The sequence below is a fragment of the Rhinopithecus bieti genome, unplaced genomic scaffold (genome assembly GCF_001698545.2).
Source record: "Rhinopithecus bieti isolate Rb0 unplaced genomic scaffold, ASM169854v2 scaffold_5476, whole genome shotgun sequence".
NCBI lineage: Eukaryota > Metazoa > Chordata > Mammalia > Primates > Cercopithecidae > Rhinopithecus > Rhinopithecus bieti.
This window is the reverse complement of record NW_016805433.1, coordinates 611,636-637,126: the sequence shown is the minus strand read 5'-3', so window position 1 is coordinate 637,126 and position 25,491 is coordinate 611,636. Positions and strand designations below refer to the sequence as shown.

General features: G+C 36.3%; 1 long non-coding RNA gene across 2 annotated transcripts in view; it reads left to right on the top strand.

The window, feature by feature from the left end:
- The window catches only part of LOC108529941 (uncharacterized), an 81,127-nt gene extending 56,852 nt beyond the window's left edge, over window positions 1-24,275 (top strand). Inside the window, exons 1-4 of one of the 2 annotated variants that reach the window (XR_001885723.1) lie at window positions 6,481-6,557; window positions 21,586-21,690; window positions 23,827-23,885; window positions 24,161-24,275. This is a non-coding gene — a long non-coding RNA (uncharacterized LOC108529941). Of the gene's footprint in view, window positions 1-6,480; window positions 6,558-21,585; window positions 21,691-23,826; window positions 23,886-24,160 lie in introns of those variants that run through there. The other variant, XR_001885722.1, reaches the window with a different exon arrangement.
- The last annotated feature ends 1,216 nt before the right edge of the window (window positions 24,276-25,491 follow it).

The following is a 25,491-nucleotide window of genomic DNA, read 5'->3' as shown; positions in this document are numbered from 1 at the left end:
AAAAAAAAAAAAAAAAAAAAAAATTCTGTGTATTTCATTCATCTCAGGTCCATGAGAAAGACAGTCCTGGGTTGTAAAACAGGCAACAAGATTTTTTTAAAAAAATTAAATTTCAAAGAATCACAGAAGGTATTCATAATGAAAAAAGTTTAAGTAAATGTTCTAAGAAAAGGGAAAGAGGGACCTCTGTGGCTAGTGACTGGGTTGAGGAGATGATCAGGAAGAAACCTGTCTAAAGTATAGACAAGTTGAGGGTAATGTTGAGGCCTTGTTAGTCCATATAGATGATATAGTTCGTATGGAGGCCAAACAATGAAGTTTCTATGCACAGATAAGCATAGAAAAGACTTTCACAGACATAAAGGAAGAATAATTCCTGAAATCAAATAATACCTGAATCAGTACATCGAAATATGAAGGTTCTAGGACAATTTAACACTGAGTTTTATCTTGATGAAACGACTAAACTTTGAGCAAAAACAGTTGCCAGTTCCCACAAGTTGCCAGGGCAGCAGGAGCATGGCGAACATAATACAATTCCAAAGGAGACAAAATATTTAGCCAGGCCACCTTCAGACCTCAGACATCAAAAGGTATGGTTCAATGTCATGAGTATGCCCACTGACTAGTAGACTGCAGAGAGCAATAAACATCACACCAAAGAATTTTGGTTTTATTTTATGTGAAAAGTCCGTTTTTCCCAACTGGATGTTCCAAAATCAATGCATGCTATAGTCTCTCTCCACTCCATCTTTTAAGATTCAGTTCATATGTTAGCACATTAGAGTCAAGAAGTTCCACACAAGCACATGTAACTTTTGGTAACAAATATTTCCTAAATTATTTGACTGCCAAAACGTGTTTTGAGGAGCAACTTTTAATGCTGCTTAAATTATAGTAATGTTCCCTCAAAATACTGCCTTAGGTCATTTGATCAAAAGATCGACATAAACAGATGGATGTTTGGGGAGATTAACACAGTGGTTTTGAACAGAATTGATTGAAATCGAAGAGAGCTCACAAACTGGAAAGCCATTGAGATGACTACTGCAATAAGCCAGACAGAGGGAGATGATAGCCTAGAGAGTTATAAAGAAAGAATTGCTAAAATGCCTTCCTGACTTTCTTTTGCTGAAATGCCCTATTTTCTCCTATCCAGCATGGATCTTTAAAATTGGGGTTTTGTTTTGTTTTGTTTTGTTTTGTTTTGTTTTAGTTTAAACAAGGATAATATGATACTAGCATTTACTACTTAACAAATTGTTATTACAAGTTTTCCCCTTATTTCTGCAATCTTCTCACCTTTATTTGAATTGACATACAGCCTTTTAAGAATAGATTAACTAGTTAAAATTGATAATAATAACCAATCAACATTAAAAATCAGTGTTGGTAGGCTCTGCCCACATATGCCATCTCTAAAAATTGCTGATTATTTTAATAAACACAGTCAAATCCCACTGCTTCACCTGGAATTCCCAGATCATGCTGTCACATATTAACTATGTCATCTCTGAATTATGTTGGCATTTACTTCCTCTATTACTGTAATATATCTTACCTTAATTTGTTTTCTTTAATGTATTTATTCTTCTTATTCATCTATATTGTAAGCTACTCTATGGAAGGAATCTTCTCATGCTTTCCTTTCAGTACCATCTATGGACCTATTGCACAAAGCACAAAATAAGTAATAATTGAGTATTTTACATATTCTATTTCCCTTGATTTTCTACCATATAATAGAGAGGCTGTGAATTTTACTAAAGTGCTTTCTGTATAATGAAGAGAAATGGAATAGAATAGGGCACTTTCTCATGGATGAAAAGTTTTGCCATCCAAAATATAAACTTAAGGGGTACTTATATTCGCAGTTAAGTTAGTTGGACATTATTATAAATTTTGAACTTTCCAGTAAATTTATTACAGATGGTTCCTGATATAGCTTGAATGTGTGTCCCTGCCCAAATCTCATATTGAAATGTAATTCCCAGTGTTGGAGGTGGGACCTTGTGGGAGGTGATTGGATCATGGGGACAGATTTCTCATGAATGACTTAGCACCATCCCCGTTGGTACTGTCCTTGTGATAATGAGTAAGTTATTGTGAGATCAGTTCATTTAAAAGTGTGTAGCATCTTCCCCAAGTTCTCTTGCTCCTGTTCCCGCCATAGTTGTAGCTCTTTAGAGGCCTCCCAAAAGCTGAGCAGAAACGGATCAGCTTTCCATATAGCGCCAACCGTGAGCCAATTAATTCCCTTCTATAAATTACCAGTCTCAGTATTTCTTTAGAGCAACGCAAGAAGTCTACTACAGTCCCAGACTTACAATGTTTGACTTTCATTTTATAGGGTAGTAGATGCAGTTTGACAGTTTGATATGGTATTTAGGAAGTACAGCAGTAGTAAAAAAAAAAAAAAAAAAAAAAAAAAAAAAAAAATCTGTGATATTTCATTGTAAAACAAGATAACTGAGACTATATCATCAAAACCATTTGGCCTTAGAGCTTGTATGGAAACAAAAGTTCATATTCGTTTTCTTCTAGGCAGCCAGAAGTGAATACAAACCAAGCATTAAAGTTGCCTACCTATCTTTTTTAAAAAATCAGTTTTTATAGTGATACAGTATAATTTCTGGAGCCAATGAAGTCAATCAAATTCAGTTTTAATCACAGCCGTTGTTTCACTTTCTAAGTGACGTAACGGCTGCCATGGCAAAATACCAAAGGTTCGGTGGCTGAAACAACAGAAATTTATTTTCTCAGTTTTGGAGGCTGAAAGTCCACGATCAACTTGTTGGCAAGTTTGGTTTCTCCTGAGACCTCTTTCCTTGTCTTGCAAATGCCTGCCTTCTTGCCATTCTCACACAATCTTTTCTGTGTTTATGTGAATTCATGTTATCTCTTCATGTTGGATTAAGGCCCTCCTTCATGGCCTTATTTAACCTAATTCCTCCTTAAAGGCCTTGTCTTCAAATGCAATTATATTCAGAGTTAGGACTTCAACACATGAATTTGAGGGAACATCATTCAGTCCCACCCTCTGCATGTCCCCGCCAATCCATGTCCTCTCTCATGCAAAATACATTCACCCCTCCCAATAGTCTCAAACATCTTAACTAATTCCAGCATCAACTCTAAGTCCAGAGTATCATCTACATATATAAATTAGGTAGCCATGAAACTTGAAGTATGATTTATCCTGAAGTTAAATTTCTCTCTAGCTGTGAACCTGTGAAACTCGATAAGTTATATGTTTCCAACATACAATGGTGGAATAAGGATAGGGCAGACATTCCCACTCAAAGGGAGAAATTGATAAGAAGTCAGGGGTGACAGGTCCCCAGTAAGTTCAAAACCTAGCAAGGCAAACTCCATTAGATCGTGAGGCTCAGAATAATCCTCTTCATCTCAATGCTTGTGGCAGCATCATCCCCATGGCCCTAGAAGGTAGGACTCACCCCCATCATTCTGGGCACCCAAGTTTGTTCCTGAGGCACTGGCTGGCAGTAGCATGGCTTGATGGCACTGGCTGGCAGTAGCATGGCCTGCTGAAACCAACAATGAACAGGCTTGACCTTTGAAACCAAGAAGAAAACAACTTGCACCCTCTGCCTCCCCAGGCCTGAGCACTCAGGACCAATCGCGATGGAGATGTCAAAATTAAAGATCTCTGAATCGCCCCCAGAGTCGTTCTTTCCTTTTCTTGAAGGATGGTGTGCACATTCTACACAAACAGCTCTATTGCCCCATCCTGTGGAATCTAGAAGTCTGCTAGCCTTCTTTTATTTTGTTCTGTTTCTGTTACCTTTTGTCCCACCTGGCAGTGTTTCCACTGGTATAAATCTGTCTCTGTTCCCAGTTTCTGCTGATGAAAGATTACATCCATGAGTCACAGCCATCATCTCTTTATTAAACGATTTTTTCAGCCAACCCCTTGGAGTTCTCTCCAGAATACACTTTCTCTTTTTTCACAATATACATAGGTTGGGAATTTTTTAAATCTTTACATCTGACTTCCTTTTACTTAACAATCCCTTTGGCCAGGCATGGTGGCTCACGCCTGTAATCCCAGCACTTTGGGAGGCCTAGGCGGGTGGATCACGAGGTCAGGAGATCGAGACCATCCTGGCTAACACGGTGAAACCCCGTCTCTACTAAAATACAAAAAATTAGCCGGACGTGGTGGCGGGCGCCTGTAGTCCCAGCTACTCGGGAGGCTGAGGCAGGAGAATGGCGTGAATCCGGGAGGCAGAGCTTGCAGTGAGCCGAGATCGCACCACTGCGCTCCAGCCTGGGTGACAGAGCAAGATTTTTTTTGTAAAAAAAAAAAAAAAAAAAAAAATTCCTTCAATTTATCTCCCTCCTCTTACATTTTACTATAGGCAGTAAAGAGAACTAGACAATATCATCAACACTTCTTAGAAATCTCCTCAGCTAAATATCCAAGTTTTTCATTTTTGATTTTGCTTTTCTTAAAACATTAGAAAACAATTGAGCCAAGATCTTTGCCACTTTATAACAAGGAAAGCCTTTCCTCCAGTTTCCAATGACTTATTGCTCATTTCTATCTGAGACCTCACCAGAATCACCTTTAAAGTCTATGTTCCCAACAACCAGCTCTTTAAGGCAACATAGGCATTTTTCAACATGCACCTGAAAACTTTTTCAACCCATTACCAGTTTCAAAGTCACTTTTATCTGTGTAGGTATTTGTTACAGCAGTATCTCACTTCACAGTATGAAAATCTGTGTCAGTTAGGGTTCTCCAGAGAAAGAGAACTAATAGAATATACAGATGATGAATTTACTATAAGGAATTGGAGGCCAAAATCTGTAGTTTAGGCCAATATACTCAATAACCAGGAGAGTGGATTCTATAGTTCCAATGAGAAGACTGGCGGTAGTGTGGAGACCCAGGAGAGCCAATAGTGCAGATGGAATCCAAAGGCAGTTTGCTGAATTCCCTCTTGCACAGGGAGGCAGGTCTTTTTGCTCTAGTCAGGCCTTCAATCTGAGGTTGGATGAGCCTCATCCGTATTATGAAAGGCAATCTGCTTTACCCAAAGTCCGCTGATTCAAATGCTAATCTCATTCAAACAGCCTCCAAGTTGGCATATAAATGTAAACATCAAAGAGTTAGATTATGTTCATTTATCTTGATTGTGCTAATGGTTTCATGGGTGTACACAAATATGAAAACTTACCAAATGATATATTTTAAATATTTACAGTTATTATATGTCAAATATACCTCAATACAGCTGTTAAAATATTATGAGAAACAAAATAAACTAGTCTTTATGTTAAAGAGCTGTTAAAATATTATGAGAAACAAACTAGTTTTTATGTGCATATAAAATAATCATATAATTTACTGATAAAGAGCACTCTATAATTTTTTAAGGAAGCTCTATAAAGCACAACAGTGGTAAGAAAAATTAATCATAAACAGATGTTTAAGAAAACAATATCTCTAATGAATAGGGTCATCTAATGAGTAGGGATCTGCCACAAGAAAAGGTCAGCAAGTTTGCATTTATCTTTGTATTCATTTATTGCCATGTGATGTGTACTAAAATACATATCTGAAATCTAACCCCCCCCATTAAGAAATAAAAATTTTGGCTCATAAATATTTGCCTATTTTAATTAAATTTGCTTATTCCTTTACTTTCTTAATCCAAAGTTTTAAAAAATATGTTTTACATCTATAGTAATAAAATCATTTCTGTTTAGTTTGAACAAACTGGTGGTTTTACAAAATAACTTTCTAATAAGAGACAGCAAGATCAATATATACAGAAGCTGGCACCAAGTGTCACAAGTCAAAATGTAATGCAAAGTAGATGCAATAAGTATCCTTGAGAGGTAAGTTGTTAAATTTTGCGATATTTTTAAAATTCACAACTAGCTGTTTCTCCCAAGTTGTATGAAGCTCTGCCTGATATTTGTTTATCACTCTGAGCAATATACCTGTCTACTGTTAGTAAGCCTCTGATTTAGTATGAAGTTGCTGCTTATATAAGCAACAGGTCTAAATTACATAGCACAGTAATGAATAAATACATACTGATGTAGTCATAAGAATTCAATTAGTAAATACAGTGAATTTAAGGGAAAAGTTATCATCATTTGGGGAGCTCTCTGTATCTGACTCCAAACAATAAAAGATTTTATGTACATCCACTAATTTTTTCTTTGAATTGCCTATTTTTGGTTCTGAGATATTACTTGTATACTTGTTAGTATTTAAGTCACCCCCTACTTATCAGGGGAATTTGGGAATTATATTACTCTTTATAAACAGAAGGTTTCATTTGTAGAGAAGAGTAAATAATTATGTGAATGAGATATAAAGTATTTTATCAATAAATGCAGCATATGACACTTTGCTTCTTTTCTAGACACTACCTACTTTGCTTTTTAAATGTCATCCATATTTATCAGACCACATACTTCTTGACATTTAGGATTTTAAAAAATCAAATTATAACTGAAGCTTTGACAACAGGAGCTAATTATCAAGGGACTGAAGAGTAACAATTTTTTTTCAAGAGGTAGGCTACAGTAAAAGTGTGAATTATCAGTCATTTGTGATCCTCCTCAGCTGATTATTTATGCTTATTACTATAATGCATTTAAGTCTTTCTTAAAGCACTTAATAGTTCTTGGAAAGTTCCATGGAAAGGTTTAGGAGTTGAGTTTATTAGCCAAGTTATTCTTTCTGTGTTCCCAAGTCATCTGTGTACATCATGTTAGAAAATTGTTCTGAAAATCTTCCACAAAACAAAAAGTCTTACTTGAAAATAAGTGTTTAATGAAGATAATTATTTCTTCATGAAAAGTGAATTAAAACAAATGTTAAAATGTGTTTGATTATTCAAATTTATCTCTTAAAAGCCACATTTCAAAGTATATTAATGACTTGTCAACACTTTATAAACTTTAATATTTCCACTAGACATGTCTGTAAATTATTTATCATCAATTAATATTATAATTACTTTCCTGCTCTCAAACCAGTTCATAATAATATCATCCAACATGTTTAGAAATCTCACGGACCACAGGTGAGGGGGAATATTTACTGGGAAACTTTTAGTAAAAATAGTGGGTTTGTCAGGAATTGTGACGGGTTTGCGACTTTACCCTATTTCAAGGTTAACAAGTTAGTAGACCACAGTTTACATTTGAAAAATATAAATAAACAAGGAAAACATCAATTCACTTTTTGAGCGCAGTATACCCAGATAACAAAACCATACAAAAGCATCACAAGAAAATAAATGAACAAATAAAAATCCCTCATGAATGTAGACACAGAACTCTTCAAAGAACAGTGGTTCTCAAAATGCATTTCTAAATCAGGAGCAGCATCTCCTGAGAACTGACAGAAATGGAAATACTTCAGTCCTATCCCAGAGCTGGGGAATCAAAACTTTCAGAGTAGGGAGGGCTGCTATTGGTGTAAGATACAAGACTCCTGGATCAGAGACTAATAATAGTTTATTTCTCACAGGATTGGCTTTAGACAGAGTATAATTACTTTTACTTTGGTTTTCTGAGGCTTGATTCTTACAGGGTAATATGAAAAGAACCAGTGGACATCTGCATAGGTAGTGGGTTGCATTATAGGAGAAGAACCCTGAGGTTAGAGAACCTGAATATTTTGTAGTGGGCAGTGATTGTGCTTGGCCTGTGCTCTGGAAGGAAATACTATCTTTATCTTTTAAGTTTGTTTGCTTCTCTGGAAAATATAGTGTGGCAACATGGTAGTCAATGCCTCTGATCTCAAGACATTCTATTTCTGAATAGAAACAGGAGAGATTCATAAAGAATTATCTCTCAGTAGTATTTTTTTTCTGGATGTATCTTTATTCACTCTACATAGTAACTCCTCTAATGAGTATTTATCATGTTACTTACATGAAAATTTGTAAAAGCCTCTGTATATTGAGATCTATCAAATTATGTATTGATATAGTATCAATTCATTTACCATAATTTAGGAATGATATGTAAAAATCCTCACATTTCTACATCAAAGGAAACTTTATTGTTCTGAATAGTACACAAGTCAGCCATATTTCGTCGATATAATAATTCTGGCTTCTATTACTGATTTCTTGTTTAAGAAATCCAGTTCATTTCTTTTTCATTAAAGATATTATTAATGCAGTTTTTTATGTGCAGTAAATATAGAGAATCTAAGATTGAAAATGATCAGCAGTAGTTAAAACAATAGATAGAAAAGGAACAATCCAAGAGCCACAACCATCTATTCCTCTAATAATGGACTACACTTCATAAAGGCTCTCCTAAAAATCCTTTAAGCTGCCGGGCGCGGTGGCTCAAGCCTGTAATCCCAGCACTTTGGGAGGCCGAGACGGGCGAATCACGAGGTCAGGAGATCGAGACCATCCTGGCTAACATGGTGAAACCCGTCTCTACTAAAAAATACAAAAAACTAGCCGGGCGAGGTGGCGGGCGCCTGTAGTCCCAGCTACTCCGGAGGCTGAGGCAGGAGAATGGCGTGAACCCGGGAGGCGGAGCTTGCAGTGAGCTGAGATCCGTCCACTTCACTCCAGGCTGGGCGACAGAGCGAGGCTCCTTCTCAAAAAAAAAAAAAAAAAAAAAATCCTTTAAGCTGATTAAGGTATCTTAAATATGAATCTTTAGAAGGATGTTTTATTAATTTTAAGATAACGCTGACCAGCAGCTATGTACTAGAAAAAAATGCAGCTGAAAAGAAATTGTATTAAAATCAAACATAGTTTAATATAAACACAAATAATAAGGTATAAATAAATCTAAAATGAACAATGGGATAAAAATAATAGAGCCTGAAAATGGCCAATATTTGATGTTTTGGAGGTAGGAATTAACATTGTGCTAGAGATGGAGTAGTTAGGACTTTGTTTTAGAAAGCTTCAGAGTCCCCTGCTTCTAATGTTATGAATAGATGTGGTTCTTCTCATAAGATTTAGCCCCGAAATTAAGTATTCTCCTGCCTTAGTCCTGCCCATAAAATATGAGATATACCATAAATCAGTGGGAACCACCAGGAATACCAGCACTGAGCCATAAAACCATCACCAGAGAGTGGTGTTCACTCATTAGCCAAACACACTAATGCTAGGATGCTTGTTCAAAACCTGTGCCTAATAAGTGCAGTCCTTATTGGGTGGACTTAAAATGACTCAATTGGATACTCTCTTGTGGAGATTTTAAAAATAAGGTGCACAAGTTTTAAACAGACGATTCTTGATTCTAAGAAAAATGAAGCATGATGTGGTTATTGGAGTTGTCCTTTAGCTTAAATCATAGCAAAACATTTTTTTTCTATTCTTCTTAAGTCTGGTACCCATTCAAGCCATGCAGCTGTAAGTCGGATCCAGTAGTCATACAGCTGAACATGGCTTTCCATTATCACTCCCTTCTCCCTGCATTGATAGAATACATCTTCATTATCTAAAATAAGCTGAGTACATATCTTCCCTGAAGGGGGAAGAGTTTCCCTGATACACAAACATAGGATTAATTATGACTGACGCATATAGTTTAAAATATGGTTAACATAATGATAATTGTGTACAAAATTGCTTATGCTACATAAGGCAATTTTCTACGGATCTCTCATTGAGAATTCATTTGTAGAAATTAGGGAAATTATTACTTATGTGTGACTAAGGCGAATAATGTCTGTGTTGGCCAAGTGTAGTCCAGACTTATTACCCAGTTTATCTTCTATATCTGTATCAATTTCTCTAGAAATACTTTTTAATATTAATTTGAGAGAATTCTTGCTCTGAATCTGAAGTGGCTCAAAATTTAATTTTAATCAAAGAACTCTTATAAATAGAATTTTTATAGCTCTGGGAACTCTGTTTTAAATTTTATTCTTAATTGCCTAGAAGATAAAATAGGCTTTTTCCTCTTCAATATAGTTTTCCAAATGTATTGGGTCAGCTACAAATTTGACCCCCCACAAAAGGCTTGTCAGATACTCCACAGGACACTGTATCTTTCTGTTCTTTCTCTATAATGCTCTGCCTATATTTATAAAATCACTACAGCAGCTATGTATCCTGTAAATCTGTAATCCAATTATGCTGCAATCTGTTGCAGAAGGTTGGGGGGAGCAGAATTTATCCTGTGAATATGCTTGAGAAGAGGGTTCAACTTGAAAGTACTTCCCATGTGCACAAAAGTCTGATTTCTTGTGCATCACTATTTTTTACAAATCTGGTTTCAACAATGTCTCCTCACTTTCATAGCACTGGTTTTATTATTTCAAGATCTCTGGTGTGTAAAAGTAGTACAATAGGGTAAAATTTTAGCTGTAAAACTGCTTTGTAAATATCTGGGGAAAAGAGAAATCATAAGAATAAATCTACCAATGATAGAAATTACTTTGCTATGTAAGATGAAATTAAAGGTGTGGGCTGGGTGTGGTGGTCAGGCCTGTAATCCCAGCACTTTGGGAGGTCGAGGTGGGTGGATCATGAGGTCAGGAGATGGAGACCATAATGCTTAACACGGTGAAACTCCTCCTCCACTAACAATATAAAAAATGAGCCGGGCGTCGTGGCGGGCGCCTGTAGTCCCAGCTAGTCCGGAGGCTGAGGCAGGAGAATGGTGTGAACCCGGGAGGCGGAGCTTGCAGTGAGTCGAGGGCGCGCCACTGCACTCCAGCCTGGGCAACAGAGTGAGACACTGTCAAAAAAAGTAAAATAAAATAAAACATAAAGGTGTGATTTTAATTTTAAAATATATTTAGGGAGTACAAGCACAGATTTCTTACACGCATATATTGCATAGTGGTAAAGTCTGAGCTCTATTGTATCCATAACCTGAATAGAGAACATTGTAGCCAATAGATAATTTTCAACCCTCACCCCTCCCATCTTTGTAAAAGGAAGTAATTGTGATTTTGCCATTACTTTCAATGGCAAAAATGACAATATGTTTTGCACCAACCTAATAGATGATCTTTAAGGTTTCTACTAGTTCTAGCACTTTAAATTCATAAGATTATTTTTAATGCCATCCACTAGCCAGTATATGAAAAAAAAAAAAAATCTTCTAATAACCACTCCGAAGCTCCATTTTATTTTAGTATTAAAGGCAAACAAAGGCTATAATGAGATAATTGGTCATAGGAAGCATCTCTTTGCCTCTATATAGCATGGTCCTAGCCCATAGACACCTGATGGGCCTCTCTGGACAAAATATTTATACACAAAATTTTCCCAGATTTTTACTTAAATCTCTTACTATGATTGATACAATTGAAATTAATCTATCCGGTCTTCAAATGATTTGATGGGAGAAAGAGATTATGAGAGAGGAGAGGAATGAAGATTCCAAAACAAATGATGGATCCTATTGTTATCTTGGAGACAGGGTCTCCATGTTTTATTTTGTTTCTTGATGTGTAACCATTTTTCTTGCAGAAGAGCACACATACTGAGAAATGAACTGAATGTTTATCATATAACAAATGCCCAGAAGAGGAAAGCTTAATTTTATGAGTGGGTGTTGGATGTGGGGTGAGGAGTTTGGGTTGTTGGAGGTACTGAAACATGTCTCTCTGCCTATGGATAAGATGCATCGATAGCCCCTTCTCTTTTCCTGTGTATCTATGGAGAAATGTTTGTTGATCAAAATGCAGAGAAGAAACAAACAAACAAACAAACAAACAAAAAACCAGAACAGTACAGGATAGGTAACCCTGATCCCTGGGAATATGAAGCATTCATCAGAGCCATCATTTAAAACCTTTGCATGGAGAAGGTGATTAAATGAGGCTTGAGAAAGTAGGCTCCAAGAGAAGGAGAGGAATTAAGTTTTTATCTAATAAAATAGCAGCCAGTCACAAGCCTGAAAGATTACCCTTTCCTTATCTTCAAACTTTGTAATAGAGCCACAAATATTTGAAATGCTTGTTATGATTGAAGCTCTTGTCATGGCCAATGGTAGAAATAGTTTAGTGACAAAGAGCACACATGAGTCTCCATGAAGGTAGGAACCGAGACCAAAGGGGTTTTGAGGAGTTAAGTTTGGATGCTTTCAGGAGTGGCAAGGGAGTCTAGTGTTATGAAGATGGTAAAACTCGTGATCTGAGGCATGCTTATAAATCTCAAACCTTATGAGGCCTCAGATGACCTAAATATATTTAGTCTGTCCAGTTACTTAAACACATTTAGTATGCCCATTAATTATAACACTACACAGCTTCATAAACACAGTGATACAATTTCTGTTTTTGCACTGGGAAGTATCCAGAGACCATCCCATAGCTGAGGGAAGTACTGGACTCCACTCCCTCTGGATCTCAAATTATTCCTTTATTTATACTTCCTTAAATTATATTAAGATGAAAAGGAACTTAATAGTGTTGAGAAGTTTAGCTGAGTTTATATATTCAAAGTACAATTGCCCCTCCCTATCCATGGGTTTCATATCCATGGATTCAACCAACTGCAAAAAAAAAAAAAAAAAAGGATAGTTGCCAAACATGTCCAGACTTTATTGCCGTTATTTCCTAAATAACACAGTATAGTAACTATTTACATAAATTTTACATTACATCAGATATTATAAGTAATCCACAGATGATTTAAAGTATACAAGAGGATGTGAGTAGGTTATGTGTGACTATTATGCTATTTTCTATGAGGGACTTCAGTATCCATGGATTTTGGTATCCATAGGGATCTTAGAATCAATCTTCTGTGAACACTGGGGAACGGCTGTTCTTAGAACTGTTTCTAGCACAAAATAAGGATTCAATGAATTTTAGGTATTGTTGATGTTATCTAATCTGTGCTTTTTTTATCTATTTTTTTATCTAATATTTTTAATTAAAAAAACCATACATCTTACTAAAATGCTTTTTGTTATATGAATAAATAAATGTTTTGATCAAAAAATTTTATGGATTGTCATGAAGGTGTTGTTAGGGAATATTTTATTTTATTTTTGTTAGGGTAAAGGAAGCATGAAAGCATAAACAACACTAAAAGCTAACCAATTAAAAAACTCACATACTGAAAAGTAGAGTGACTTTTCAACAAAAATCACTTGGTTTAACAATTTCATTTTTCAAATGAAGAAACTGAGGGCCAGAGAGTGAGACTCATTCTTAGAAATAAAGTGACAAAAAAAGACCCTAGAACTTAAGTATTTTGACCTCTAGAACCTTTGTTCACCCTGCCACATACACATTGCAGGGAGTTAAAAGGATCAAATGACATTTGATTCAGAGGGAAAAACACACCAAAACAAGCAAACAAGAAAATGAAAGGGTATTTCCTGTGTGAGATATTAATTGGGGTGGGGGAGGAGCTTCTGGCAGTTGTTAATTAAGTAATAGCCTCTTTCTGTTTCCATAGACCTCTATTAAATATTATCTTCGGGGCTGATTTTTGAAAATATTAAATGCAAAATCACAGGACAGTTTATGCACTTTGATTCCACATATGCGTGTGTGCAGGCACAAATGAGACATCTGTATAAAAGACACAGCAAATGAGAAAAGTCGCTTTCTCTGGAAAACAGCATGGTGGTTAGAGGAAGATCCAGTTATTTCAACTGTATACAATCATATACTTAATGTATTTTTATAATAGTATGTCGCATTTTACTATTAAAATAATATAAAGCTAACGTAAAATGCTAGTTTTGTCTTTCACCCTTTGACTCTGAAAAGATGAAATTTCTTAACAACATCAACTGTCTTTAAATTCATGCAGAGACAGCTACTTCCTTGCTCTGGACCATCTATATTTTCTTAAATCAGAAGACAAAAATCATGCTATTTATTATTTCATGTCTCCTTATGTCTCCATTGGAATATTTATTTTAAACCCCTCTCCAGGAAGACCTTTAAAAAAAGAAAGAAAACATGATACTCAGTCTAATGTGAATACTGAAATTTATGACAGTAGTAACAAGCACTGTATAGCAATGATTTGCTGTATTTAGATTGCATGTGATCATAAACAAAGAATTGATCTCACACAAGCCTAGTTATACTTCCTATGAATGCCATGCAAGCCTACTTACACTTCCTATGAACCCAGAGAGACATTATAAAGTAGCAACTATAGTAAAAAAATTTTCAGAAGCAGTGTGTCTTTAATAACGTATTATAGTTTTGTGATTTCCAAGGAGCCATTAAAAAGTACATTTTCTTTATGGTGGGCTTACCAATGCAATTCTTTTTTTATTACAGTTACCTTCCCTTTCTTTTTCAAAACTTTCAAAATCAGTAACAACTGAGTTCACAAAACAATTTCATTGCTATTCTTTATTACGTATTTTACAAATAAGCTTTTTATTCTCATATTTTATGATTAACCTATATATGTTAAAGTAGGACTGCTATGCAGTCCATGTGCATAACATGCAATCATGTCAGAAGTTCCAGACGTTAACATGTTTGAATATTTCAGAACTAGTAGAAAAACAGCCACCTGAGTTCCCTTAGCACCTCCCCCAGTGTTTTGGCCATCCTGTCAAGATTGCAGCAAGATCCAGAACTGAGGAGCTAACATTTAAGTAGGGAGCCCCTAGGACTCTGCCTTAGCCCCTGCTGATTTGTGACATAATTCTTGTTAAATATTTTGAATATCAAGCATCAAGGGATGCTGATTTGAATTTAAATGTACATTGCATACTATTTTTGTTACCATTTTTATATTAGAAAGTGGAAGAAAAACGTTGCATTTAGGCCCAAGAATGTGGGCTATAACCTTATCACACTGACGTATCTGGTTGGGTTTATTTCGGAGATGTTTTCTGGAATAGTTGTTGGAGGTCCTGCTTTCCAACTGATGATTCACTGGACACCACAACCCAGTTTTAGTAAAAAATGCAAGATCAGGAGTTAGACTGTCTGGATTTGAATCTTGGTTTTGTCACCCCACTAGCTGTGAAATCTTAGGTGATTTTTTAACTTATCTATGCCCTACGTAATGACAATCATAAACAGAGTAATTTTATACATATTTGATAGCATATTTTTAAAGCATATTTTATACAATTAATATAAAGCACTTATAAAATGTATGAAAAATATTATGTTCAATAAGAATTACTTGTCATTGTTGTGTTGAAGGTCATTGTCAGTATTACTGGGTCATATTGCCATGATTCAGCAGGCCAGAAAATTTCTAGTGATTCGTAAATTTAGACCTAGCTTTCAGAAACGATGAGTGATTGTTTTATATAATCTATTCTGGCAGAAGCACCCCCAAAGTAAAAGTTATCTTTCTGTCTATCAAATAAAATCTTTCTCAGAAAGGCATTCATTAACAAATCACCTTTAATTTAATAAAGTATACTAATGATATGGTATTACAATAATTCAGTTACAATTCTGCTCTGTACTTACCCTGCTTCTCGTCTGTTCCTTGAAAAAAGAGAATATAGTTGATGAACTTTTGCATTCTGCACAGGTTGGAGACAGTAGCAAGCAGAAGAACCACATATATTTAAGTCGATTATCCTGATTCCTCACAGCACTCTTAAATAGTAGTTATCATTATTTCCATTTTACAAACAAGGAAAAAGATGATTAAGAAAGACTAAATAACGTTTCTACGATTACAGACCTAAGTTGAATAACTGTTTTCCAAAATTAAATATTTATGCCATTTGTAAAAGTATTTAATAAATAAATAGCCACGATAAAAGTTGGATAGAATGATCTATGGCAACCCTGCTTCAGTATATCTTCGTAATCTTAGGATGCATTTTTCTTTCTTTTCTTTTTTTTTTTTTTAGACGGAGTCTCACTCTGTCGCCAGGCTGGAGTGCAGTGGCACAATCTCAGCTCACTGCAAACTCCGCCACCTGGGTTCAAGCATTCTTCTGCCTCAGCCTCCAAGTAGCTGGGATTACAGGCGCCCACCACCATGCCCAGCTAATTTTTGTATTTTTAGTAGAGATGGGGTTTCGTTTCACCATATTGGCCAGGATTGTCTTGATCTCTTGACCTGGAGATCCGCCCGCCTCTGCCCCGCAAAGTACTGGGATTACAGGCTTGAGCCACCATGCCTAGTCCTTAGGATGCGTTTTTTTTGTTTGTTTTTTGTTTTTGTTTTTTTTTTTTTTTTTTTTTTTTTTTTTGAGACGGAGTCTCGCTCTGTCACCCAGGCTGGAGTGCAGTGGCCAGATCTCAGCTCACTGCAAGCTCCGCCTCCCGGGTTTATGCCATTCTCCTGCCTCAGCCTCCCGAGTAGCTGGGACTACAGGTGCCTGCCACCTCGCCCGGCTAGTTTTTTGTATTTTTTAGTACAGATGGGGTTTCACCAGGTTAGCCAGGATGGTCTCGATCTTCTGACCTCGTGATCCGCCCGTCTCGGCCTCCCAAAGTGCTGGGATTACAGGCTTGAGCCACCGCGCCCGGCCAGGATGCATTTTTAAAAAAATGTTTAAGAAGGTCAAGCTGCTTTTTTTCACTCCCAAATTAACTCTTATGTGAAAACTATATGCATCATAGCTAAAAAAGGTTTGTCAATATAAGCATATTTTATACTTTCAAATTTACAATATATTGCTGATAAAATCCATGAGTGAGAATAAGTGAAGCAGTTTTGAGTAAAAATGAACTTTTCATCTAAGGGGTTACGGGCATCAGCTGCATAAACCCTTGACATCGAAATCCATTTTTTTCACTTGCATTCACAAGAAAAACCTTTGTTGTATCTTTATTAGTTTTGCCTATGGAAACAGTTTTTCAAGTAGATTTTGTAACCTCAGGTTATTCTTGCATTAAAACTGATCCAAAAGCCTGAAATTGGAATAGAATGATACTTTAGTTTCCAAGTGAAAAATTAGCCATACCTAACATAGATAACTTTTCTGTTTTAATAGTTTTTATTATTTATTTATTTGTTTGTTTGTTTATTTTTGAGACGGAGACTCACTCTCTCCTCCAGGATGGAGTGCAGTGGTGCGATCTTGACTCACTGCAACCTCCACCTCCCGGGCTCAAGAGATTCTCGTGCCTCAGCCTCCCAAATGGCTGAGATTACAGGCACATGCCACCATGCCCAACTAATTTTTGTATTTTTAATAGAGATGAGGTTTCACCATGTTGGCTAGGCTGGTCTTGAACTCCTGACCTTAAGTGATCTGCCCACTACGGCCTCCCAAAGTGCTGGGATTACAAGCATGAGTCACCATGCCTGGCCTTTTAAAATAGTTTTTAAATAAAAGAAGAAATATTCATAAATTACAAAAGCTTTTTAAAAATAAAACCACCTAGTAGATTAAATATTTATTTGATATGTAACAACTCATATAAAATGGTGACGATTCATCTAACTCTTACCTGGTAGGATAGTTATTTATCGCCTTTCCCTTGCTTTGCTTTATTTCCCTTACCTTCTCTTTTCTTGATCTTTCCTCTAATTCTCTTTTGCCTCCACATTTTCAAGCACCTAATTGTGCTCTCTTCTTTCAAGTGCTCTATTCTATCTTTGGAATAATCTTGACAACTCAGCGATTTCTGATGTTGCTGAAAATAATGCATCTCTCTGTGATAAATATGAGATTTAATTAAAAGCAAGAGAATAAGTCCAAAGGAAAAAGACTTGAATGCCAATGCGAAGATGGTTTCTTTTCTAATTCTGAGGCTATCTTAGTGTATTGTTTAATTTTTTTTAGAAAAAGATCCCAGATGCAATAAAATGAGATATTCAATGTGTAACATAAATGATTCTGCCATTTCATTTGTTTTATCATTACTTCTCAAACAAAAGGGAGATTAAATCAAATAATTAAATCAAACCAAAGACAAAGTTGGAGCTAACTCATACTTACATGCCCTAAAATGACCAGCATTTTGTACCTATCTCTATGATGAGGATAAAATTAGATGACTTATCTGGTTTAATGCGAACATTCAGCGTGGAATTAATGAATGATTATTATTCATGGAAAAAGTAATGAAACAAAGTGGCTTCCCAAATTGGTACTATTAGTTGTTGCTTCAGAACAACAATAACAACAAAATAGTTAATGATTCTGCAATTGCATACTTTTTCCAATAAAATTAGCTGGCGTAACCTCTTAAATTTCTGAAATATTTTGCAGTTTGATTATAAAACATTCTCTCAACTGCCAAAGTTCAGCTTCATGCCAAGACAGTAAAGTGCTAAAATTAAATGCCATTCTCATTTTAAACAATTGAAATAAAAAGCCGGTTCATATTGAGTAAATTTAACAAAAGACTTTGACATCAGAGCATCACTGAGAAAAATCCCTAAACAAAAGCACGTTCAATGTTAGTCAGTAAATCCCTGCAAAGCACTAACCAAAGTCAAAAACATATTATAGTATTTTAATATACTGTGAAATGTTTTCAACTTACATAAAATGGATTAAAAGGGGTTGAACTGTAGGTGTATTTATGCAAGAGCTTGTCTTTGAAAACACCAGTGAAAGAATGACATCTCTGTAAAACTTACCTTTTCATAGAACTTAAACATTGTACAAATCTAGGCTACTTAAACAGATTGTAATTCACCAGGATCTTTGATTTGGCTTGACTCCGTAGTACGAAGGATATACTGCTGTAGCATGGTTGTTCATCAAACAGTTCTCTTTGCCCTGCCTAACAACAGCGTGTCCATGGCGATGCAGTTAGCACAGAGCCATGTGAGATCAAGGAACGAGGAATCAAGCTATAGTGTTACTTCAACATTCTTTGCACCATGCAATCTCTCTCTGTAATCTTGTATTTGAAAATCAATGAGTAGAACTAAATTATTAAATGGATGGCCTCAAAAAATTTACAATTACTCTAGAATCACTAATCAGTCCTGACAGGAGCTTAATCTCAAACTGAGTGTTACTCAGCTCCAGACAAAAGGTATTGAGAGAAGCAAACTAAGGCACAAGTTATGATCTACTCCCTAGGATCTCAAGATTTGTCTTCATAAAAGTAAAGCCATCAGGCACTCATTTTTTAGAATTTTGACCTAGGGAGGCTATAAGAGTCACCCTTATATAAGTTTTTTTAATCTTTTGCATCCGTTGCAAATCATCTTTTTCATTTTTTTGAGAACATTGGCCATTAATTTGTTCATTGTCCTTAGAGACAGCATTGAATAGCAGAAATTTCAGTGAAATGTGTAATAAGAAAACCTACGTTCCTGTCCCAGCTCTGATACTTTCAAGTGCTGTAATCTTTTACAAGGCACTTGATCTCTTTGAGCTTCAGTTTTCTCTGAAAGATAAGCAGGTTGGACCAGGTAGTTTCAACTACCTTTTCTAGGTTCAAATCATCATAAACTTCTGACAATAGTCTCTCTGATATAGGGTGGCAGAGTGTGTCTGACATCTACCTAGTCTCTCAGCTCCAGACTCACCTTTCTGTGCTCTGGCTCTGTGATTCTCAGGGCTGGGACTCTACAAACCACATTTCTCCTTTGCCATCTGATTTTCTCTTAGATTTTGTCTTCAGGAGGCACTATAGGGAGACTGCAAGGCTGAAGGAAGGAAATGGAACTTGCTCCTTTCTGTTTGCTTTTTGTTCCATGAGCAGTGTCTATCCACCATAAGTTGTCCCAGAAATTGGTTTCTGTATCCAGCTACTTTCAATACTACTTCTTTTTCAGTCCTCTACCACCTGTTTAGCCATTTATCTATATCATATTCTGCATTGCCTTTTCCAGTTCTCTGTCTGGACCTAGACTGGTATTTAGAGCATGGTGCAATGGATAGAGCCACATGTATCAAGAAGTCATGAACCTAACTTATTTACCTTATTCACTGTTGCATTTATTGTTTTGCATTACTAAAACAAAGTAAATTCTTGATACAAACTGACTGAGTGAATATGAACTTTTACACAGGTAACCTTGATTCAAGTTCTAACTTGACCACCTTAAAGTCCTGTGACCCTGGGAAAGTGCCTGACATTTCTGATCACCCTCGATTACATAATCTATAAAATACAGAAGTAGAAACTGTGTTTAGTAATTTCTGTTTACTTAAAAAAATGTTTCTTTCTTTCTTTTTTTTTTTTTGAGAGAGATTGAGAGTCTCACACTATCGCCCAGGCTTGAGTGCAGTGGAGTGATTATGGTTCACTGCAGCCTCAATCTCTTGCCCTTCAGCAATCCTCCTGTCTCAGCCTCCCAAAATGTTGAGATTACAGGTGTGAACCACCATGCTCAGCTGAAATTTTCTTTTATACCATACTGTCCTTAGCATCCAGCAGATGATCTGGCTCACAGTTGATTTTCAATAAATGTGTGTTGATAAATAAAGTGAAGTCTACATGTAATAAACAAAAACAATTTTTATAATTGCTAGAACATGGTAGGTATTTGACCCATTTTGAGTATATCATCATTATTATTGTTTTGTAAGAGTCAAGTTTCCCCAAAGAATAGAAACTGTGTGGGTAAGGACTGTATTTTACATATCTTTCTGATGTCAATGCCTAGCATAGCATCTTGGCATTATTCATATTTATGAATAGATTAATGAAGTATATTGTGAATAATGCTCAACTACACCGAGTGCCTCAACCTGCTCCCAGTTGTAATCATCTACATTTTTATTACTTTAGCTGCATTGTGTATGGACATGGTAAACTTTTGAAATTAAGAGCTTAGGTTTCTTGGGTTCAAAACCCATCTCTACAAATTACTAGTAGTTAACATCTCTGCTCTACATCTTTCTCTTATGTAACAGAGGATTAAAATAGTACCTATCTCTTAGCGTTAGCTTAAGAATTAAATAAATCTTACTGCATTGAAAGCGTTTAGACAATGTCAAGCACATGGTAATCATTGATAATGCTAGCTATTTTTATAGAAGCGTTCACCCAGAGCACCTGATATCTTATTTCTGAAATAAGTAAGGTAGATATTGATTATCAATAAACCAATTACTGAGCTGACCATATTCTGGAGATATAACAACTAGTTATTCAGAGTATTCAGTTGATCGTATAAAAATAGATTGACGCTTTTTAAAATAATATTATTATTTTATCAAAGGATGGTGAAGGGGTAAAGGCACAACCTTAGCAATATCAGGTTCATGTAACACCCTGGAAAATGGAACATATAACCCAAATCCAAGAAGAAAAATTATATACAATTATAATTCTCATTTTTTCCGCAGTTTAGGTAAAGATGAGACATAAAATAAATGCTACAGTTTAAAAAAATGCTATCCATGCTATCTCTGAACTGTCTGTTTATCTACCTATTTCTCTATCTACTTATAAATATTTCTTAGCACCTACTAAGTGCTAAGTATTATTTGTTTTGCCCATGAACGTTCAGAGTTGTTTTATGATCCAACAGAAATTCAAAACAGAAATCTGGTAGCCTTTTCTTCTTCTTACCCTGTACATCTACCTGCTCACTGTGTGCAACACAAAAATAAACAAAGAAGGCCTTTTTTACATAGTTTATTTATTTTACATCCAATTTTTGAGTCTCCTTTATATACCAGGCTTTGTGCATGGTGCTGATATTAAAACAGGTAGAATAAATCCCTGACCTAAAGAAGTTTAAGGGTTTGTTGTTGTTGTTGTTTTGTGTTTTTCAGGAAAAAATATACACAGTTCTATGGGTGGGTGAAAGTGACTCTACATGGTTTTGTTTATACAAGATACAGATGTGACTTCAAGGTGTTGCATTCAACCTCCTTTAGGTAAGTGAAAGGAAAGACTACAAAGAAGAAATCTTTGGCCTATATCAAACAAAGAGAGAAGTTCTTAAAAGACAAAAACATTAGCTGGAAGGTCGCTGCAAACTAGAGTATCCTAACCCGAAACTCTAATTATTAAATAACCTGATAGATAGTATAAATGGTATTTTAAGACAATAATTTTTCTTTCTTTCTTTTTTTTTTCTTTTTGAGATGGTATTTCACTCTTGTCACCCAGGCTGAATGCAATGGCTCTGGCTCACCTCACTACAACCTCCACCTCCCGGGTTCAAGCGATTCTCCTGCCTCAGCCTCCTAAGTAGCTGGGATTACAGGCACCTGCCACCACTTCAGTCTAATTTTTTTTTTTTTAAGTAGAGATGAGGTTTCACCATGTTGGTCAATCTGGTCTCAAAACCCTGACCTCAGGTGATCCACCTTCCTTGGCCTCTCAAAGTGTTGGGATTACAGGCGTGAGCCACCATGCTTGGTCTAATTTTTAAGTAATATTGTTTCTCTGATATAAGCTCCCATATTTGGCTAAGTATAAGACTAGAAGTTTAAAAAGGTTTAAAAATAAGAAAAAATATATATCTAGTCCTTTTAACTATACATCTGTCTACAGGAAAGCATTTTTAAAAATTTTTTAAAGCTATCTCAAATAGATTCGACCATTTTATTTAACCCCAAAATGGCATGTAAAATCCTCACAATTTACAGTTTAATAGAAAAATATATGTACTGTACAGATTATATATGATAGAAAAGTGATCATTGGTGCCTCAGTTTCATCTGTAAAATAGAGATACTAAAAGCACATAGCACATAGGGTTATGGAAAGAAATACATGACCTATATAAAGGGCTTAGAGCCTATCACACAATAAACTATTAATAAATGGATTTATAATTATTATCATCAATATTGTGACAATATTCTAGACAACCATACATATTTTTCAATGACTCTTTAAATGAGACAAAATAGACAGATGGTACTTTTCATGCTAAGTATTTTGCTATATTTATTGTTCTCTTGATATAAAAGTAATAGCATCCAGGCACAGTGGCTCACACATATAATTCTAGCACTTTGGGAAGCCAAGGTGTAAGGATTGCTTGAGCCCAGGAGTTCGATACCAGCCTGGGCAATAGAGTGAGACCCCATCTCTACCCAAAATTTTAAAAATTAGCTGGGCATGGTGGTGTGAGCCTGTGGTCTCAGCTACTCAGTAGGCTGAAGTGGGGGAATTGCTTGTGTCTGGGAGGTTGAGGCTGCAGTGAGCTATGATTACACCACTGCACTCCAGTATGGGTGACCGAACAAGACCCTTTCTCACAAGTAAACAACAATAACAAAAAAATAGTTATTTGCTCCAGAAATTTGATACATTACATTTATTTGTAATATATTATGTATGCATTAATTTAAGGTAGTATGAGATGATTTGTGCCCAGTCTATAATACATTGCATGAAAGGCCAAAGAGGATATCAATATATAAATGGCTTCTACACCCTCCAGCCCTGAAAGTGAGTAGAGGTGGAGGAGAAACATGGTTTGAAAGGTGCAGAGCTAGAAGCTAGTCTGTGAAAAATCTTTCCAATCTTACAGCTCATCCCCAAAAGAACTTGACAGTTTTCCAAAATTAGAGAGTGATTGTAAAAATCTGTGTGGTATTGCCTAACATGGCTTCTAAATCTCAAATAATTATGTATGTATGTATGTATTTATTATTTATTTATTTGTTTATTTTCGTCAGTCTTGCTCTCTGTCGCCCAGGCTGGAGTGCAGTGGCACAATCTTGGCTGACTCTAACCTCTGCTTCCTAGGTTCATGCGATTCTCCCGAGTAGCTGGGATTACAGGCACCCACCACCACACCCAGCTAATTTTTGTATTTTTTGTAGAGACGGGGTTTCACCATGTTGGCCAAGCTGGTCTCGAACTCCTGACCTCAAGTTATCTACCTGCCTCGGCCTCCCAAAGTGCTAGGATTACAGGTGTGAGCCACCACGCCTGGGCTAAAGCAATTACTTCTAAACTGTCAATAAAATATTCAATCTACCATGATAGAGGAAGAAGTAAACTTTTAAAAAACTTATCTCTGTAGAAAGTGATTTAGAAAATTGCTGTTCTAGGAAGAGCCAATCAAGAAGTCTGCAGCCAAAGTTCGTAGAAAGCAAAAAGTATTAAAAAGGTAAGCAGTTAATAAATACAAATATTACTTTATTTTTTAAATTTTGTGAAACCATGGTCTCAACTGGCTTTTAATTAATTTTACCTTATTTTTATTTCTTTTTTGTTCTTAACATATACTTTGTGCCTATTTTTAGTCCAAATTTTGCTTTTTTATAAATTATTTCATCCTGTAACTGCAGTAGGTGGTTATTTTGTGTTATTTTTTTAAGCCCCTCAAATTGTCTGAGTTCAGGATCCTTTTCCCTGAATACTGTTGTTATCTCTGGTTTATAGGACAGAAAACTGAGTCACGGAGCCAAGTCACACAGCCAGTAAGTGGCAGAGCAAGATTACAGCTATGATGTGTTAAGTATGAGAAATGCAAAGGTTGCAACTTTGAAAAAAAGAAATCCAGAGCAAACAGCTCAAACAGCCAATGTGATGGAGAAAAATAAAAAAATACATTATAAGTATTTTAAGGTCAGAGAGGTGTGTGTTTGTGTCCTGAGTAGATTGAGGGGTAGAGAGGAGAGCTTCAGAAGTTTCGAGACTGAGTGAGGAGATGCTCTGACAGTTTGGGAGGAGATGGGGAAGTAAAGCCAGAGAAGAGAGAAGGAAAGAGAAAGATGAGAATGAACGGAGAGAAAGAGTCAGAGAAAACAAAGGTTTTGGTTTCATTGAGCAATCTGTTAGGGTTCCACCTCCAAAGAATAGAAACCTACTTGAAAGTTTGTTTTTGAGTAATATTGTGCAAGGAACATATGTGAAGTATGTAGAGAAAATTTATTATTTAGTTCTCTTAATATTAGCTTACAGTTAAAAAATATATAAGAATAAAGAGCCGGGCGCGGTGGCTCAAGCCTGTAATCCCAGCACTTTGGGAGGCCGAGACGGGCGGATCACAAGGTCAGGAGATCGAGACCATCCTGGCTAACCCGGTGAAACCCCGTCTCTATTAAAAAATACAAAAAAAACTAGCCGGGCGAGGTGGCGGGTGCCTATAGTCCCAGCTACTCGGGAGGCTGAGGCAGGAGAATGGCGTGAACCCGGGAGGCGGAGCTTGCAGTGAGCTGAGATCCGCCCACTTAACACCAATTTGGCCTAAAAAGCAAGCCCCCTTTTAAAAAAAAATAAAAAAAGAATAAAGAAACGAGCCACGAAAAGATAAATAAAAAACAGGAGTTATTCCAGCCCCTAAGTAAAATTATATGTCTATTAATTCCCATACATTGTAATAATATAACAATAAAATAACATTATTAACAGCTTAATGGAGGGTTTAAGTTAAGCTCATGACCTTTGGGGAACTCCTTATTGCATGGTTTGGCTCTGGTTGGTCCTACCCAAATCTTTTTTTTTTTTTTTTTTTTTTTTGAGACGGAGTTCCCTCGCTCTGTCGCCCAGGCTGGAGTGCAGTGCCGGTGATCTCAGCTCAGCTGCAAGCTCCGCCTCCCGGTTTTTACGCATTCTCCTGCCGTCAGCTCCCGAGTAGCTGGGACAACAGGCGCCCGCCAGGTCGCCCGGCCTAGTTTTTGTATTTTAGTAGAGACGGGGTTTTTTCACCATGTAGCCAGGAAATGGTCCCTTGATCTCCCTGCCTCGTGATCCCGCCCGTCCTCCGCCTC